The sequence below is a fragment of the Crocodylus siamensis genome, chromosome 3, assembly GCF_052110815.1.
Source record: "Crocodylus siamensis isolate JL-2025a chromosome 3, ASM5211081v1, whole genome shotgun sequence".
Classification (NCBI taxonomy): domain Eukaryota; kingdom Metazoa; phylum Chordata; order Crocodylia; family Crocodylidae; genus Crocodylus; species Crocodylus siamensis.
This window is the reverse complement of record NC_143397.1, coordinates 99,913,067-99,929,372: the sequence shown is the minus strand read 5'-3', so window position 1 is coordinate 99,929,372 and position 16,306 is coordinate 99,913,067. Positions and strand designations below refer to the sequence as shown.

Sequence of the window (16,306 nt, the reverse complement as noted above, 5' to 3'; positions counted from 1 at the left end):
GCTTATATTTAGCAAAACTGTTCAGCACAAGAATATATCTGCTAAAAGACAACAAAAAAGCAACAAATTAAAAACTCTTGGCTGTTTACTTTTAAAAGATGATAGATAGTAATGAGGACAGTTTAAAAGACTCCTCTATCTGCTGTACAGCTGTGCAAGTTAAACATTTTGCAACTCAAATGGCCATGCTTAATAAACAAAAGTAAAAAACTTTATGCATAGGCACAGTTTCTGGTTGCTAGCTTCACAGCATCCTCAATAGACAAAACAAAGTGAAGTAAAAAGTAGTATATAGAACAAATAACCTTTGAAAAACAGCACCGTTCTTGGCATAGTCCAAAACTAACCACTACGAATGAGTGTAACTAGCCCTTTGAAGATATGCAAAAGGACATAATAGGCCTCCAAAGGCACACAGACCATTCAGGGTAGCAGCAGTACTTACATCAATGGAAGCAGATATAAAAAGAAAGAAGCAGGTGAGGGTAAGACCTCCATGTACTCTATCAAAGGGATAGCATGAGCTTGTCTGTTGTGCTTTCCAATGAAACCCCACTGAAGGTAAGCAGATAATTTGACTCATTGTTCCTGAGTCAAATTCAACATTTCTCAGAGCTATTACTGATTATATTGGACAGTTGTAACTTTACAACCGCTGTCTGAATCCAAAAACATGAGATAGGACTGCAGTATGAAAGCAAGCTTTGTTACTTCTTAATTCAACCCTAGCAAGTCTTTTTTTTTTTTTTAAAGGTAAATCTGGTTGAATGAGATTAAGTTTCATTTATTTTCACTTTCCTCTAAAAAGGTGAGTGTTATGTTGACAAACCTTCACTCAGTTACAGTGACATGGTTATTTTTAAACTAGATCTGCCTATTTGAGTAATTTAAAATAGAACAAAATAAAGGGAAGCTATGCAACCACAATTGCATTTCAGGTGTGCAGCTGTATGTTAGACTAAATGAATGAGTGTGATGATGATTATTATTATAGAGTAATTTACATGCTTAAATCACCAGATTGCTTCCTCTAAGGCAACAGTGACCAACCTTTGTTGTAGGTATGCTACAGCTTAGTCCAGGGGTGGGCAAAATGTGGCCTGCAGGCTAGATGCAGCCCACCAGGCCATTCTATCCGGTCCATGGGGCCCCTAAAAAATTTAGAAAATTAATATTTATCTTCCCCTGGCTGCCTGTCATGCTGCCCTTGATGACTTGCCAAAACTCAGTAAGAGGCTCTCCACCAGAAATAACTGCCTGCCCCTAGCTTAGTCCCTCCCCAAGTCCTGCTCTGATCCCCACCCACCCTACCCCCAAAAGTGGGGTACCTGATAGTGTTTAAATGGAGGCTGGGGGGGACTGCTCTGGCCAGAAGGAGCTGAGCAGATGCAGAATACTCCTGTGAGTGAGGCATCCCTGCCAAGAGCAAGGATATCCTTCCGTGGTCCCACAACCACTGCAGTTTTTTCCTCCAGTGAGGGTCCAAACCCGAATTCAGCAGCAACTGTATGGGCAGGGAAGGGGCAATCTGGCTCTTGACTGTGACACCTGACACCTCCTCTCCCAGCTGTCCTGACCTGGTTCTGCTCATTCAGGCCAGATGCTTAGGGAAACTTTCCCTAGCTGGTTTCCCCTTGTCCACCTAAGTGATCAGCTGAATGGCAGAGTGAGGCAATAAGAAACCAGCAGGGCAAAGCTCTGCTCCTTGCTCTTGGCTCCTGATACCTAGGAGCTAAGCCAGTGGTGGGCAATTATATGGGCCCCATAGCTAGTTTTGCTGAGCTGCTTTAGGCCAGATCAGCATCCCCTTCCCCTTCCTTCTCCATGCAACAGCTCACCAAAACTCCCTCTGTGGGATGGGGCCAAAGGTGGGTGGTGAGCAGTGTTTAGGAGTGGGATGGGCAGGTGAGGCCAGGATCACAGGGTCAGGCTGCACAGGGATGAAACTGTTGGACCAGGGCTTGGGGCAGAGCCACAAACCACAGCCTGTACGCACCTGTGACAAGCAGGGGTGTGCAGGGAGCAGACTGAGGCTCTGCCCTGACCCTGCACTGTCACCAACCCAAGATCCCAGCCCCAGACACAGCTCCTCACCCTTCAGCAGACCCATCCCGTCCACATGTCCTGCCCATGCAGATCCGCGCAGGTCCCAGGATTGCAGGTGACAGCACTGAGCCACAGAAGAGCTGCCAGCTGCTGCCCACACGTCTCTGCCTGTAGAACCAGGACTCTACCCCGGCCCCAGGTCTGGTGCCACACTGTCAGCATCCTGTGAACCTGGGGTCTCCATGGAGCCTAGCTGGGAGCCATGCAGGTAGGGCATGTGGCTGGGCAATGGGTTGGGTCTGTGGGGGGTGGGGGGTGGGGTGCTGTGTGCAGGAGTGGGATGAGTGGGGCTGGGGCCAGGATCTTTGGGCAGTGACAGCACGGGGCCACGGGCCAGGGTACAGCCATGATCTGCTCCCTGCACACCCCTGCCCATGGAACCAGTGCCCATTTCAGGGGTATGAGGGCAATGGATTGCACCTCTGCCTTTGGCCCTAGCCCTAGCCCTGCGCTGTCAATGCCCCAAGATCCCAGGGTCTCTGCAGCCCCACCAGCTCACCCACCTTGCTCCCCGCCAGCCCACAGCCCCATCCCAGTTGGCCAGACAGGCACCCTGCTTGCACAGATCCTGTGCCTGGTGGTGGGTGGGGGCAGACAGGCCAGGGTGCCTGGGCAGTGGAGCCAGATCCGGCAGCAGCAGCAGCCAGAAACAGCTGCCGCTGCAGAGGCCACCAGGAAATGGTCGCTGTGCTGCCTAAACCCCACTGCACGCCTCAGGGTATGCCCAGCAGCCAAGCAGAGAGACTGGTGCATTAAAGGATAAATGCAAATGCATGGACAGAACAGCTGATGTGCAGTTTTCTTCATTTGTCCATACCCTTAAACCAACTGGCAATATACAAAACTAGTGGGGAGAAAGGGAAATAAAATCTTGATTTGCTTAATTCCAACCCAGCAGCTTAACAGCAAATAAAATCATCTGTGAACAAATATAAACCCTCCAAGTTTGTTACTTTTTCCTGGACATTGGAAGGAGAAGCAGCAGCAAAGAGATTTCCATTAGAGACCACAGAGTGGGAGTGGAACCACTCTGCAAAAGTGTGCTGTGATCCTAGCAGCACTCTATGTGAAAAAAGGGCAGAAGAAGGTCAGTGAAAAAAGCCTTTGGTCTTTTCTCCATTTTACTAGTATAAAAGTCTCATAGATATGGTTCCATGGCACCCCCTTTGTGGGAAGCTGGGTCTAAGAGACACACACCATTGCAGAAGACCCTCAGTAGCTCCGAAGAAAAGGGATCTCTCACCCCCATGGAAGAGGAAATGACAAGACTTTCCCTTAAAAGAAAAACTGGTGGATGACTGGGTATCTGGGGTTCACTCCTTCATATTCCACATATGGCATGACTGAATCATACTTAACTGGAGGTCCTCTCATAAGCAAAGAGATGTGACAGATTTTGGGCAGTGCACAAAGAATGTTATGATTTAGTCATAACTGCTGCTTTTGCAGTGTCAGTCCCTACAACTCCCAAGACAAGAGAATCTGTGCCACTGCATATTAACAAATAAATACATTCATTATGAATAGTCAATTTATACCCAGTTGGAACCAGCAGCATACATCACCAATGGCATCATTCAGGGGGCAGACCAGGCTTTAAGTCAGAAGAGAATCTGGTTCAAGAAACACAAACTGGATGTGTTAGTACTATTTGCCTCAATCAAATAATAGCTTCTCTATGAACTGTGCATGTACAAATCACATGCAGGACTAAATTCCTAAGGCTCACAGAACTTATCAAAGCACAATCTTAATAAAGAAAACAAAGATTGCCCTTTATGGTAGCTTCTAATAAGCTTTTCAGTTAACCATAAGGAATAAACTGGCAACCTGACAGGGTCAGAGTTTTCAATTGTAGGAGTAAGTTCCACATCCTTGACAACTGCTGTCCCACAGCTGCCCACAGTTGTCTCACTCCACTTCACCCTCTGCATGGACAACAGACACTAGCACACGAGGCAAAAGATGGAGAAAACAGACAATTCACTTCAACTTGATTACACCCTGTCCTGAGCATGTGTGGGGTTGATATTTGTCTAAGTGATTGACAACCTGTCAGGTTACAGGCCAGAAGGCCTCAGCTTGGATCAGAGGCAGGTGCACAGGCAGGTACTAGAATCTGGCCCCTTCTCTCTGTGGCAGCATGAGAAAAGTGACCATCACTGAATGCCAAACTCCAACATCTGTGGGTCAGAACAAAAGGCCTGGATACAGCCTAGAGGGTCATAGGTTCCTGCTCCCCATCTGTGTTATTGTGCCCTCACTCAATATCTTACCTGACTGCATTTCATAAGTTAAAAAAATAGACACTGTCTTTCCTTTCCTTCCCTGCCAGCAGGTACACTAGAAGACAGGATTCTTAAAAGCCAGAGGTCATCTGTCATCTTAGAAGCATCTGAGTTTAGCTGTTCTTAATAACAGGGTTATATATTGCTGTATTTCCCTGAGGGGCCATCTTTTTCTCTTTTTTGTCTGGCCCTAAAATTACCAGGTACTTCACTTCCTCAAACATGCACTTTGAAACCTCCTTCCTAAAGAGTTAGTGGCATATGGGCTACCCCTGGTTCAGCTAAGATCCAGAAAAAGAATATGAAAAGATCATAGGTATGGATTCACGTAAGAGGACAGCACAGAACATTGTCAGAATGACTCAATTTTATTGTTCAGAGACAATTTGGTTAGTTTTTGGTTCCCTTTTTGTTTTCTATTCATTTATTCTTGGAGTCTCCTGACAAGTCACCAGACGTGAACTGCAGAAGGACTCTAAAGACTTTTTTTACCTTGAATGCTGGGTTCAGTTTCCATTCCTGGCCCCAAAGTCTTGTACTCTGTCTGGAGAGAGAGAGAGATTTTTAACTGGGGCACTTCTTCATGATGAAAGCTTAATCTGAGCCTACTGCCCCAGTGCAGCTAGAGACCAAGGGCAAGTCATTCTTGATCAACCTGATTACCTTCTATCACAAGATGATTGGTTCTATGGATGCAGGAAGAGCAGTGGACGTGCTATACCTTGACTTTATCAAGACTTTTGATACCATCTTCCACAACGTTCTCACGTTGTGAGCAGCATTAGCACAGAGCCAGGTGGAACGGCTGCTCTGCATCCAGCTGCTTGCTACCCCCAACCCCCGCTACCCCCCACTCTGCTTCTTCAGGTCCAGGACCATGGAATCGGAGCAGAGGCGGAGCCCAACATGGGCTGATTTGCCCAGGGCCCTGCACCCTGCTCAGATCAGGTCTGCTAGCAAGGCCACATCTGGAGTACTGTGTCAGTTTTGGGCTCCTGATGGCAGAAAGGATGTGGACAAGTTGGAGAGAGTCCAGAGGAAGGCAATGAAAATGGTTAGAGGGCTGAGGCACATGATTTATGAAGAGAGGCTTTGGGAACTGGGCTTATTTAATCTGGAGAAGAGAAGACTGAGGGAGGATTTAATACCTGAAGGGTAGCTCCATCTTCTTTGCAGCTAGACTGTTCTCAGTGGTGGCAAATGACAGAACAAGGAGGTCTCAAGTTCCAGCAAGGAAAGTTGAGGTTACATATTAAGAGAAGCATCCTCACTAAGAGGGTAGTAAAGCATTGGAGCTGGCTACCCAAACAGGTTGTAAAATCTCTATCCTTAGAAGTTTTTAAGATATACATAGAAAAAGCCTTGCCCAAAATGAAAAAGTTGAGGATGGTCCTGCTTTGAGCAGGGGGTTGGACTAGATGACCTCCTGAGGGCCCTTCCAACCCTCATTTTCTATGATTCTTTGATTCAACCATCAAGTTCATTCATAAGGGAACCAGGCTTATTCAAATACCAACCTTTTCCAATTTCAGAGCGTATGAACCTGGAAGGGTTTTTACATGCATTTACTCAAACATATTAGGCTCCCTTTTTTTAACCCTATAGTCAGTATGGACATGGGTGTCCCTTGTAATGGAGGCTTTCCAAATATCTGGTAAATGCATCCGTTGCTATTTCTGTTGTCTTTATCTTAGGGTCTCTTCTGGCCCACTGGCACCCAGTTGCTATTCAAAAATGCACCACACTTCCACTTATCTTGGTGCACCATCAGCCTCTATCCACAATCATAGGATCCCAGGGTCAGCTGGTACACTGCAGCTTATACCAAGCATCACTTAAGAGCATTTAAGGCAGCAAAATTTCTCATACCAATCTCTAGCTCACTGTACAGTAGCTGATTGGGCATTCATGTGTCCTAAAATACCAGAAAGGCGTGTTCTGAGCATGAACACTAACATCAGTAATTCATCTGGGATTCAGATACTTCAGTGATGAAACTATTTAATCTTTCAATTAAAGGAACCTGATCCAATGCATTTTTTCCCTAAAGTGATTTGAATCCAAGTACAATAACAATAGTTTCTTCTATAATGCACTCTTTTTTTTTATGTAAGCTCTCTGGAGTTTCAGACCTTTTCCTTCATTAGATAAAGCACTGAAGCACAAGACTGCAAGGGTGTCTTTACATAGTCAGAACTTCTAATGACAGTTCCTTTTCTTCTGAAATAACTGAATGCCTCCCCATCATCTTGTGCATTGCATTTTCTTGCTTTCCTCATTCTCTCTTCAAGGATATTACTGGCATTTATTTATTTTTAGAATCTAGTAAGTAGTTCTCATAACCCTTAAAATTTTCCTCTCCTTGATAGTTTGTCCTAACTCCAAAGCAGCTTGAAACTAACATGTCCTGTTGAAGATACCCCTCTTAATTTAATATGTGAATACTAATTTATTATTATACAACACAGTATAATTGCTGATTTTTATACCATGGACCTCTTAAAGACAACCCTGCATTTATCAGGACCTGACTCTTTACATTCTAGGAGAAGTACCAATTTTAAATTATAGCTTTTCCCTAAGAATTTAAAAATGTACTAACACAACAGTTAAAGTAGCTTTGAATCGAATTTGTCTACATCAGACATCATGCAGAACATTAAAATAGCACCATTTCATGACTGCCACATAGACAGGCAGTATCTGATATCATGCAGATGGTGGTAGTATCAGGTATCTGCTGTATGCTTATATCAGATACAATAAATAATACACGACTAATGCAAAATATCAATTTCATTCTGTTCCCAGTTACTTGAGCCTGCACTGCATGCATTACCTTATCTCTGACTGAATGCAGTGCATCTGCCCAAACCCATCACAGAAGACTGAATTAAATTTCCTTGGCAGTAATATTATTATATATGCAGCATGTTTATCTAGTGCTGTCTTTTCTATTTTCTATCTTAAGTGTCTTGAAAATGTAAAAGCAATTCAGTTTGCTGCCTACTCAAATACTTTCCACTAAACAATCTAATGGGTCAAACCATGTGAAAATGGTAGCATTGTTTTCTTTTGTCAATCCCCTGAAACCAACAAAAACAAGACATTGTTTCTGAAATAGAATGTCATATCGGCAGAAATCTTACTTTGACATCCTACTAAACTCCCTACAGTATAATTATAAGCCCAGAGAAAGTGATATCTTAGTTTTTTGAAAATGGCATATATTCTTCCTCAGACAGAGAATAATTAAGAATAGAATGACAGAACATTTGGATAAGCTGAACTTGATCAGATCGGACATGGTTGGAAGGGTCAACTGTTCACCTTTTATGGCTCGGAGTTCTTTGAATATACCAATAAATGAAGGTGACCAAAAAGTCTCCTGCCACACATCATCCTCTGCACAAGTCAGGAGGGCTTTGGTATCAATTCCTTTCTTACTGCCATTCTGCCTCAAGATGGCATTTCCAGAACTACACTGAAGGACTGACTCCTATAACCCAATACCCCTGAAAAACCAGGTCAATCTGCAAGAAAGTCTTGAACCTTTGTGTTGCTTGGGCTTTCCTACACAACTGGAGGTTGTCTTCAGGCTCCCCTCCAACTCTCTTGGGCTGTATCAGCCTTATGGGCTACAGACTTCCAGCCCCGGTCCCTGCTCCTCCTGGGCTCCAGACCTCTGTAGCCCTACTGACATATTGTCCCTATGGGTTTGGGCCCTTTGGCCCTGCATGCTGCCATCTGGAAGGCCCCAAGCACTGAAGCATCTCTCAATGCAACCTAATCCCCCTTAGGCACTGGATCCCCCTGGTTCATCCCCAGGCACTGGACATTTGCACCCTAGCCCTGCATGGGCACTGGACTTTCTTGGTTCCCCACCAGGCACTGGATGTTCTCCCCAAGTACCTAATCCTTCCTGGGCTCAAATTCTATCTCCCTCTAGGCCCCAGACCTATCTCTTCCAAGGGCTGCCTCACCCCACTTAAGCACAGGACCAGTTAAGATCTCCATACCTTCCCTTCAGTCCCTTCCACAACCACCCAGTCATTCAGATGTGCATTCAGCAGCCCTCTTGGGCCACGCTTCTATTCCTAGGCCTATCTATTCCAAGGTCTGCTTTGCCCCTCACTGGTGCTGGGCCCCTAGCCCCTTTTCCCAGGCCTGTTTCACCTCACTCAGGCACTGTTCTTAGGATTACCATATTTCCAGTTGCAAAAGAGGAGGACACCTGTTGGCAGGGTGATTGTGGGGGGGCAGTGATATGCTGGTGCCCTGCTCCTGCCCATTCCATTGCACCTCATGTCCAAGCCACAGCCCCTGCCCCCCCGCCCACCCTGCTGCTGCTCCTCCTCAATCCCAGACCGCTGGCCCTGCCAGTGCCCCTCACTCCTAACTCACAGTAGCCTGCCCCCCTGGGCCATGCTGATGTCCCTCATTCCCAACCCACAGCTTCCCCGCCATCTCTGCTGGTACCCCTCACTCCTGACCCAGAGCCCCCTGGTGCTGCCAGTGCCCTGCACTCCCAACCCACAGTCCCCTACCCCCTGTGCCCCTCATTCCAAACCCACAGCCCCCCCACAGCCCTGCCAGTGCCCCTTACTCCTGACCCACAGCCCCCTGCTCCCCATAGCCCTGCAACATCTCCTGGTTGCCCCACCCCTGCCAGCACAGGCACCAGCCCCAATGCCACCAGCCATGCCACACAGCTTCCTGTTGCCCCTGAAGGGCCACCCCTGTACTCTTCTCCCACTGAAGGGGCAGGCACCTCCCCTGCCTCCCCTTCCATGCTGTAGCCCCAGCAACCAGACAGCTTCCTGCAGACCCAGGAGGCACCTGCCCCCCTCACACACCCATCCCCTCCATACACCCCTGCCACACACACACACACACACACATACACACACACACACACCCTCCCTCCTCTCCCACAGCAATCCCTGCCCCCCATGAACTTACCTGCATCTATCTTCCAGGGCTGCTGTCACCCCCTGCCTGGCTGCATGCTGGCCACGTGAGTGTGCACCCTGCCTCCAATTGCTCCCCCTCCCCCCCACTCCTGCCAGTCCCAAGCAGCTCCTTGAGAAAAACTTTGAAGCTGAGCTGACTAAAATCCCCGACATTTTATCATATTTGAAAAAAGCTGCCTGGAGGATCTAAAAAGAGGACATGTCTGGGAAAACCTGGATTCGTGGTAAACTTAGTTCTACTCACTAGCTGGACTTTGGACACCCTGGCCCTTCACTCTCTGCTGCCTTCGCCAGGCTATGGGTGTGGCGGGCCAGTAGGGGGCACTCTTGAGTTGAGCCGCCCACCTCCCTGCGCCCGACCACCTTCCAGGCTCCGAATGCCTCCCTAGGGGCGCCCTATGCTCGGCCGACCCCTCTCCCAGAGCACACTCGCTAGTCTGGGGGTAACATCGCTGCCACCACCCCAAGAAGGGACTGTCTCGGCCCTGTGTCCTTGAGGAAACACAGGCCTAATAGTCCGACGGGTACTCGACCCAGTACAGGCACTTGGGGCACTTCCCCAAGTCAAGGGGCAAAAAGTAAAGTCTCCCTTAGTCCACAGACCTAAGGGGTCTCTTAGGCATAATTTAGACCCACCCCTCAATAAGTCTCCCACACCAGTCAAAAAGGAGAACTTTATTGATTACAAGGGGTAGGGTAAACTAGGGTACAGGGTTGAGCAATATCTTAGAAATCCTAAAGAGCAAACAGTGTGGCTAAGGTAGCCTTTTGATCACACATCTGTGTTACTGCCAGCTAAATATCTAATCAGATTGAGTAGCTTACTCACAAGCATCTTCCGGAGGCTGGTGAAAGTCCCCTCTATAAGCAAGCGGTTTCTAGCTCGTGAGTTTTGGGGTGAAAGAGTCTCAGATGGTAAGGCTTCTCTGTGTCCTCTACTTGGCTGCTGCTTCACCTCATGGCCGAAGAGCGCCAGCCTCCTTCCCCCGCCAACTTATATAGCCCCTGTGACCTCATTCACCTGGTCCAGTAGAGGTCAGCCCCAGTTGGCTGTCAGCCAACCAATTTGTAATACATCACCTGTTACCGGGCAGATGCCAGCTCACCAGGTAGATGCCCCTCACCCAGGTGGCTGATGCCAGTCACGTAGGCAGAGGGAGCAGGTTTCCCCCCTCCCCCAGGAATGCAGCCAGCTCAGGTTACCTAAAGAGACAGGCTGAGGTGTGAATCCTCTGTGCTGGCCCCTCTAATCACATTGTCACAGGGCAGAGATTTAGGGAAGAAACCAAGGTGGTTTTCTGCTACAGTGGGCTCACCTGCTCCTGTTCCCAGGCCTATCTATTCTAAGGCCTGGTCTGTTCCTGGACTTAGTGCTGCTTACCGCAGCTCAGATGTTAAGGCAGGAGCCCTGTTGCAGCCCTGCTGCCAAGACCTTCTCCCTGTGGTTCCTGAGGCTGGACTGCCTGACCCGCTCAGCCCCCGGACTTACAGGGCACCTGTACATGTGCTCCGTGTTGGAGGGGGTCACACTTTAAATTAGAGTGGCTCTGAAAACTGTTCTAATTAAAGCGCTCACAGCGTCATATGTATTCAGCATCCTGCACTTCAAAATGGTAGCAAAGGTCCTTTAACTAAAGCTCATTTGATGATTAGCATGCTTCAGCAGACTTGATAAATTGTGTCTGCTTCAACGCATAATAATTAGCACACATTGGAGCAGAGTTCCGTCACACATAGAGATGCCCATATAACTCAAGCCCGGCCCCCTCCTGGTCAAATGACTCCCTAGGGCAGGGGCAGGCAATTATTTTGGGCAGAGGCCACTTACTGAGTTTTGGCAAGCCATTGAGGGCCGCATGACAGACAGCCCAGGGCAAATTAATATTAATTTTCGAAATTTTTTTAGGGGCACCACGGACCAGATAGAATGGCCTGGTGGGCTGCATCCAGCCCCTAGGCCACATTTTGCCAACCCCTGCCCTAAGGGATAGTTTTGGCACAAGTCCAGAATGAGACTTGAGCTTCCTCCTCTACAGCCATAGCAAAATACTGTAAGTGCTTTGCCATCACGCACCTGAAGTGTGAAATAGCACAGTGAAAACTAATCAGCACAGCCTCTCACCCTTCTCCATCACATGAAAACAAGAAAGCAGAAAATTAAAAACTGATAAAAGGAGGCCCTGCTGTAAAAGCAAGATGGTGGATTCAGTATAAGAAAGTCACAGATCAGGGAGAACACTGGAAGGCAGCAAGCTTTCTTATCTGAATCTATTCATTTATGTCTGACTTTTAATGCACATCTGGATATTGACCTAACAATATTTAATGCTAATGTAACAAAATTGATAGTTGAATGTCTCCTAAAATCCAATTAGTATCTGTATATTTAGGTAGGATATCAACATCAGGATTTGGCCCGCAGCAAATTCCTAGAGTGAAAGAATCATAGAACCACAGAAAAGTAGGATGAGAAGGGACAAGGTCATCTCGTCCAACTTCCTATGCAAGGCAGGCTCATTTGCTATACATAGACAATGAGCCTAGGAAGCATAGCAACTAAATGCTTGGGACAACAGATGGAAAAACAAGAATAGGAGTAAAGATCATGGGTTAATAACTAGAGTTATTAGAGTTTTCAGGGGGGACACCATGCAGAGAACAATGACTAGCATCCCCTACCCTTTGGAACCTAGTCAAAGAGCCTGTGAATACTGCCCAGTGAAACTCTGCCCAGAGACCGGAAGAAAGGAGCATCATTTCCTCAGAAGCACCAGGTGTTAGCTTCTGCTTCAGAGATACTCTGGGATAAGGCAATAATCTGACCCAGAAGAAGTCCTGTGTTATTATGAGACATGCAAAATCTTGAACTCTTGGTTCCAAAATGATACTTTTTATTAGACCAACTGGGAAATCACAAGAAAATTGTCTTTTTCTGCAAGCTTTCAGGATCAAAGTCCTTTCATCAGGCTCTGGGAAAAGTATAGATGGTACAACATGGTAAAAAGTCCCCGTAGGTAGGAAATAAACTTCATTTTTGTACAAAGGGAGCTGCAGATGGAAGGCTGTCTCTCTGGGTCCGTGAGAGTGTCTTTGTGAGTTATTATAATACATTTTTAACACACTTTGCTTCTCATTAAAGGAATACAATTCTGGTAGAATCTGTAACAAGCATAAAATATACTGCAGTGGCACTTGGTTTTAACGCTTCCTATCTTAATCCTCATTGTATTACCCCTTTTAAGTACTTTTGCGTCAGTTAAATGGCCTGTAAAACTTACAAGTAATCAAACAGAGAAGCACAATTTAATTAGCAGCTAGGAGGACAGTAAACAAGAGCATAGTTTCTGGTGTCTGAAAACGGGTCACTTCACTTTATAGGATTAACTAGCCAACAGAAAAGTATTGGATGTTAACTCAAAAACAAAACAAATTTCTAATGTTTAATAATGCATATCTTTACCATTTGGCTCTAAGTTGCTATTCCTCCTTGATTCACAGCTAGACCTGAACAAATTTCAAGTGTCTTTATGACACTGTACATATGCAGACAGAAAGAACAGTCTATTAAAGCAGATGCAGCATATTTAAAAGTACTCAATTAAAGTGTGGAATGTTTCTTGTAAATTAAAGCCCTGTTGAAATAACCCTCCTCCATACAAATTGTCTATTTCTATAGTCTAACAATGCTCCACTATCATGCAGAGCAGCTTCAAAAAACAACTCATTTGCAAGGCTTGACATAACGTATGCTCTCTCATTCCAAAAGAACTGTAAAGTAAAATTTAACTTTTTAATATTTTTTGCCTGACAGCTTTTCTGTGAGTGCATCTGCACTATGGCCTGACATATTTTTCCACAGTCTGATTAGAGTGCTCTGCATTTTAGAATAGGTTGTTTAACCTCACACTAGAATTTGCCAAAAGCAAGTTATTCGCCAATAACATGGAAATTGACAGGTTAACAAAAGGCACGGATTCATTATTCACTAATAGTCATCAACATGCACTGTTATTATTCAAACATCTGTACCAAATGCACATTACTGACTTCATTGAGATTCCCCACAGGTTAAGCATGTGCTTAAGTGTTCTGCTGGATAAGAGCAGACTGCTTATCACCTTGTCAGATTGTGCCCACATTACATTAGCATATAAATTAATAAGGAAAACTGATTTATGATTGGGGAAAAACCCAACATGCCATACACAGAATATATCAAATAAAAACTCCTTAGGTTTTCTTCCCCCACCCAAAAGTACTTTTCCACAGTAAATTAAGAATGCCAATATTTGTAAGGTTAAGGTATCCCACCAAATAATCTTCATACTTAGCTGTTACCATTGCAACTTTTAGCAATCTGTCTGGCTAGAAATAACTGTGATATGTGCTAACAAACATAGCAGCTTCTTTAGTAAATGTATAATACAGATTTCTAAAGTACTAAAGTTTAAAAATGTCCTGTTAATAAAAAGCCTTAGAAATATTACCCTATGAACGGATGTTGTGTGGAAGGGGTAGCGTTACTGGGATAGGAATGACTGATATGATTTTTGACACAAATAAATAGTACAAGCTGTATTAATACAAGCAAACTGATACAGAGTAATTCTGGACAGCTTAGAACTATTGGTGGATGTTTTGAGCATTCACTCATGGTGGAGGGAAGAAGGAGGAGAGGAAGGAAACAGCTTTTATAGTAGTTTTATTCTCTGAAGTTACATATATTTTTAAACTGGAAATGGAAGTATTATGCCTAGATAGATGGCGTCTGTCACTTGGTGTTAGAGAGAATGATTTGGGATTCTGTGGCAATGAGGATTAGCTGGAAACTTTCAACTTAATTCCCATGTTCACTGTCATTTAGAATTTTAGAAAGAAAGTTTGATTATCTGAACACCACAGTATACTCTAACACCTAAATTAATTTTATCCAAGTTAAAAAAAAACAACCTGTATAGTTGCAGGCATACAAACAACTTGTGTGGGGGTAATATCCATGTGATATTATATATTATCATGTACTGTGGCTACCTCACCTTTTCGCTATCCTATATTACCATCTTTGTCTAGAATTACTAATGTTCCAAACCTCTAAACAGCTGCAAACTCACACCTTTTTGCAGGGAGGGGAATGGGAGAAACTAGAGAAATATTCTCTCCCCCTGCTCTCTCTTCTGCTATCCACCACCAAGTTTTAAATTGTCCCATGCCCAAAAGCATACTGCTTTGAGGTACAGAATGGGCAATATTCCATCCTGGATTATGAACACACTTGCTTAGTGAAACAACTTTTAAAGATTCCCATTTAACTTACACAGCAGGCTTCCCGGAAGACAGTCACAGTGTGCATCTTCCTCCTCCTGTTCTGTCCTCTTGGCTCCACAGACCCATTGGTCTGTTGCCTCTACTCCCAGCAGTACCCACCCCAAAGAGTCATCAAGGCCTTCCCCACTACACCTTCTGTGTGACAGCAATCGAGTCAAGTCACAGGTCCTCTAAGCCTAACAGATTGTTGAGGTAGGCACACAGCTTCTGTAATTAACCATACACAGGGGAAGATTGTAGCCAGTCACTTTTGATTCCCCTGACCAAAATAACCAGGTAGCCATTCACAGTTGGGCTGGTTGGGAGTGACCTTTGGCATGAGTCCAGGGCAAAACCTAAATAATTTGCCTCCAGGGTTCCAGTGAGACTCATGAAATGTCCTGTGACTGCATCCCATGTGGCAGCACTACTAAGCATTTACATAGAGCTTGGAAGCATTACCTAATCAATCCACTGTCACAAAATTCCTGTGAGGCAAGTACAGTGTGTCTGTAGCAAAACCCCCAGTTGTTCTTTTTATATGTATATACGATAGATATGCATTCCCTTCCCTCCCCACAATTATTTCTGGCTTTTCTTTCTCTCCTTCTCTATAGACAAGCACAAGCGACCTCAGATTTAGGATAAGCTTTAACATTTTATTTTGGTAGCAAGTTTTTGGTTTGGGAAATCCATTGTTTTATACTGTATTATTATTAGGTTTGTATTGATTCTTACTGTTGTATATTGTATTATTATCATTTTCGTATTGTTTTTATTGTTTCATATGGATATTGTATGGTTTAGGCCTGTGTTTGTAAGTGAATCAAAGTAATGTCAAGTTTCCATTTTGTATGTCAAGTCTCCATCTTGTGTCCTCTGCCCGGGCATCCCCTGTGTTGCAACTGTACGAGTCACGTATCCCTCCCACCTAAATTGGTTCCCAGATAAATGAGAGCGATTCGGAATGACTGAAATACAATGGTAGCAGGCATCTACTGAATGGCCTGTAACAACTGGGCCATCACCTCACATTGATTCACCCAGGAACAGAGACAAGAACCCAGCATTTGAAAGACAAAAGACCCTGCATACCAGCAACTCTACCATTGTACCCCACCTTTACAGATATCCGAAACTGCACATCCCTGCATGGAGCACACATGCTCAGTATGCCAGGGGCTGACCCTTGCCTGGGCATGCCTCCTGTCACTAGGGTCACACAAGGTCTGCCTCTATAAAAAGAGGCAGTGAAGACAGACCCAGTGGGACACCCTCTCCATCTGGATCAGCACCATGCCACATCATCTATCCACCCAGAGGCCCCACCGGCGACCCCCCTCTGGACAACACTGACTGGACAAGGACCCCTTTCTAGCCTGGATAGGTAGCTATCACTCCCTACCCCCTCTTCAACCAAGGACTTGGACTCTGCTTCTCTTCCCTACCTGGACTCCAGCCCCTCCACTGAGTCTCTTTCTCCTGCTGGCATTGTGAGTGCTTGTGTGTGTGTGTGTATGTGTGTGAACCAATAACTTCATGGGGCTGTGTAGTGTGTTATCTGTGTAGTGTGTTATCTGTGTAATAAATCTGTTATTTGGACACCTAAGTTGGGTTTTGCTTTACTATGGTTCG

At 45.3% G+C, this 16,306-nt stretch overlaps 1 protein-coding gene across 5 annotated transcripts in view; it reads right to left on the bottom strand.

Annotated features, from left to right (window-relative positions):
• Window positions 1-16,306, bottom strand: part of KIAA1958 (KIAA1958 ortholog) — a 188,932-nt gene that overhangs the window by 149,954 nt on the left and 22,672 nt on the right. For 2 of the 5 annotated variants that reach the window (XM_090038860.1, XM_090038859.1), the window contains exon 2: window positions 4,887-4,938. The exons of the other annotated variants lie outside the window; for them this stretch is intronic. The gene's annotated coding sequence lies outside the window, so the exon portion shown is untranslated. The remainder of the gene's footprint in view (window positions 1-4,886; window positions 4,939-16,306) is intronic. 5 annotated transcript variants of the gene reach the window in all.